The sequence below is a fragment of the Arachis ipaensis genome, chromosome B10 (assembly GCF_000816755.2).
Source record: "Arachis ipaensis cultivar K30076 chromosome B10, Araip1.1, whole genome shotgun sequence".
NCBI lineage: Eukaryota > Viridiplantae > Streptophyta > Magnoliopsida > Fabales > Fabaceae > Arachis > Arachis ipaensis.
In genome coordinates this window covers 37,685,713-37,689,986 of record NC_029794.2, presented here as the reverse complement: position 1 = coordinate 37,689,986, position 4,274 = coordinate 37,685,713, and positions in this window count along the sequence as shown.

Here is a 4,274-nt window from a genome sequence, read left to right as displayed (position 1 = left end):
AAAATCTACTAGCTATTAAATGAGAAGTTGAATCTTCAATAATTATTTATTATATGTTATAGTTATTTTTCTAATTTTAGTAACAACAATGCTACATGCTAGCAGTCAGTAATATTTAAAAATATTGGTTAAAAATATAGTATTAGACTACTAGCAAAAAGTATTGATCAATATAAATTAAAATTGTTGGTCTTTAAACTTTTTTTTTAATCAATTTGGATTAATCTAGTAATTAGTTCACTAGTCCACTTAAGTAAGTATCAACTATAAAGGGTTTGAATAATGCTTTGTGCATACAATAATTACTCATTGACTAATGGTAAACTCTTAATGAAGTTCTGATCTACGATATATTAGTCATTAGCCTGCCAGACTTACTATGAACAAAAAATTAAAGAAATAATTAACATGCATGATTAAATAGATTTTATAAATACAAAGTTTTGTTTAATTTTAAATAACTTTGTTACTATACACACTACTTATTATCAAATTTTGAATTTATCTAACAATTTAAAATTATAAAAGAGTAGAATGTTACATTATTGTACATGAAATATTCTTTTCATAAGCATGTACGATGTTATATAACATAGCACGCATCGAAAAGTACTTTTAACGGTCAAGATGTTAGACAACCTCTTGATTAGTGATGAGATTTGTGTAAAGAACTTATGAATGGGACCATGTGTTCGTCTTATTGAATGCAATATGATTGAGTACATTTGTGAATACATGATAGTTATATTTATAGCTACTGATATAACATAACCTAATCAACTATGTAGCTACCAATTCTTGATTATAAGTAAAGTCTTCTTGATTTTCACTTGTAGGGTATTGTTACTCTATTACCTCCCTCAAACTCATAGTTAATCTTGGTTTAACCTTGAGTTTGTCTTCGAAAGCTTCAAACATAGAGGCAGAGAGAGGTTTTGTCAATATGTCTGCCACTTGAGATGAAGAAGGTACGTACATGGCATGAAGTTTGGATTGATTTACTCTTTCTCGTACAAAATGTAAGTCTAATTCAAAATGTTTTGTCCGGCTATGAAGGATCGGATTCACTACTAGCAAGATAGCACTAATGTCACAAAAAAGAGTAGGAGTTGTGTTAGAAGTGATACACAGCTCTTCCATGAGATATTGTATCCATATGACTTCTGAATATGTGGCAGCAAGGGATCTATATTCAGCCTCTGTGCTGGAGCGGCTGACTAAGCTTTGTTTTCAACTAGACCAAGACACAAGATTCAAGCCAAGATAGATTCCATAGTTGCATGTAGACCTTCGATCATCAACGTCTGATCCCCTACTCAGAGTCTACAAAACCAAAAATACGTAAATTAGTGGAAGTATGAAACAATAATCCCTGATCAAATGTGCTAGCCAAATAATGAAGAATTCGTTTAACACATTTCTAATGAATGTTCAATGACTTGTGCATATACGGGCTAATCTTGTTGATAGAGAATAAGAGTTCTGGTCGAGTAAGTGTTGTATATTGCAACAAGCCAACAACAGAACGATATAGAAATGGAAATTCAAAAACATCATATCCATGCTGTGACAATTTTAATGTGGTTAACATAGGAATAGGAGCTCCAGCAGCTGCATTCATTCCAACTTTAACAAGAATATCTCTAATATATTTAGATTGAGAAAGATGATAAGAAGTAGGGGATACTTTTGTTGCTTCTATACCCAAGAAATATGAAAATTTCCCTAAATCTTTAAGTGAGAATATGTTGTTTAATTTATTTATCATAGACTGAATTTCATAATTATTATTTTCAGTGATGAGTATATCATCAACATACACTAAGATGTAAAAAAAGCTTACTAAGTTGCTTGATAAAGAGCGAAGGATCAGAATGAACTCTATGGAACCCAAAAGTAGCTAATGTTGAAGAGAGTTTAGTAAACCATGCTCTAGGGGCTTGTTTAAGCCCATAAAGTGATTTGTTTAATTTGCATACTGAGTAATATCTCCTTGATGAAAGCCTGGTGGTTAGGACATAAAAATTAATTCATTAATTTTCTCATTTAAGAATGCATTATTGAAGTCAAATTGACAAATTTGCCATTTGAAAAAAAGTGCAACAATTAATACTACACGAATAGTGGTTGGTAAAAACTTGATCAAAATCCATACCCTCAAGTTGATTATTTCCTTTAGCAACCAATTAAGCCTTGTATTTCATGATGGTGCCGTTTGGATGTCTTTTAATTACAAAAATCCAACGACATTCAATGACTTTAGCTTGTGGTTCTGGAGTGATGAGAGACCATGTGTTGGCTGTCTTCAAAGCATTTAGTTCCTCTAGCATGACAGCATGTCAATGCTTGGAACTTAAGGCTTTGGAGACTGATGATGGTATATTATTGACTAAATCCTCACTGCTCATGTTTGTACTTGTGATTGAAGTAACAGCCAAAATCTTTGGTTTTGCAATTCCAAACTTTGACCGAGTCTGATTGGATGTTGATTATGTGGTGTTTTAGTGAAGGGAGAATTACCAAGTTGTATGACTACTTCTCCAATAGAAAAGCTATCAGGATGTCGTTTTGTGTGAATATTTGGTGAAAGAGGTGTGTCTAATGCAGTTGGAAGAGGAAGAGGATAAAGATAGAACTGGAATGATAGCAGCCATTGGAAAAAAGAAAAAGAAAAAAATAGCTCAAGATCGATAGGCTCTTGATACCATGATAAGATTTGTGTAAAGAACCTATGAATGAAGCCATGTGTTCATCTTATTGACTGAGATATGATTGAGTACATTTGTGAATACATGATAGCTATATTTATAACTACTGATATAACATAACCTAATCAACTATGTAGCTACCAATTCTTGATTATAAGTGAAGTCTTCTTGATTTTCACTTGTACAGGGTATTGTTACTCCATTAATTAGATAGTAAATAATGTTAATTTTTAAATAAGGTCACTTTTAGAAATTAAAGATAGGGACAATGTGACAATGTGAAAAATATAATTTAGAATCCTATGTTATGATTTTACAAGTGAGTAATATTATTTATTAATTTAATAAGTAAGCTATAAATATCTAGAAATATATATACTCAAAGAAAAATATTAAACCAATATATCAAACATCATATGTTGAAAGTATCACCTAATTCGCCACCAGCAAATTGTTCTCCACTATATCGCCCCCGAGTTCCTATAGCTGTGATATTCACCGTAATCACCTTATATCACCATTACCATGTATTATACCTTCCTCCAAGAAAAAAATTTTGACCAAAATAACACAAAATAACTTTTTTAAAATAGAGAAATTAATTAAATAATAGCTGTTCTTAAAATAATTGCAATAAATTAAAGACTAATTAATCTACAAAGCATGCTTAGGAATGGAATAAAAAAAGATGAAGACTCAGACAAAGACGTTTAAAATGTCCTTAAATAGAGACATTTGACCTCTTACATTGAATAGTTTTTTATGTATTAAATTTTTAACACGTGACATAGATTAAAAGTGTTATCTTTATTAAAAAAAAGTGTTGTTATATTCTTGAATCGTTAATATTTTTGTACGTAAGTGCCTCTAATTGGTTTGTGCTCTGCTAGGTTTTGTGATACCTTAGTGCCGTCTAGGATTTGCACACAACTTCAACCTTTGACTACTACTTTTCAATCATTGATTCTCTCTCTCTATCCTTCTTTCTTCTTCCGGATTATTAGCTTCACACTTCATCCTTAATCATGCCCATCCATAATTCTTCTCATCTACAATTCTAATTCTTTTCATTAATTCTGAATTCTCTCAAAGTATTTTATTGGAATTCTTACATGCATAATTTTGACTTCTATTATCCGAATTTATATTATTTCAAGCATTCTCTCTAAAACTTTTTTCATGTTCTTGCCCTTGGCACCCCTTATTTCATTATGGCAAACTTTTATCAAAGAGCAAACCTACTTGTGCATGATAATGGAGGTGAAGAGGACGAGATAGTGGTTTTGAATGAGAAGGACGTGTCAATCGAAATTGAAAGATGTTCCAAAAATCTAATCAAAAGAATTTTTGTAAAAAGATCATTCTTAGTTGGTACAATGGAGGTAGCATTGAAGGCAATATGGAATAAATCCATGGGTTTTCAGGTAACAGAGAAAGGTAACAACCAATTTCAATTCTTTTTTGAAGATGAAATTGACGCATGTAGGATCGAAAAAAGATCACATTGGCTGTTTAAAGAATACATACTACACGTTAGTTGATAGTTAGAGGTCGATAATTCTATAA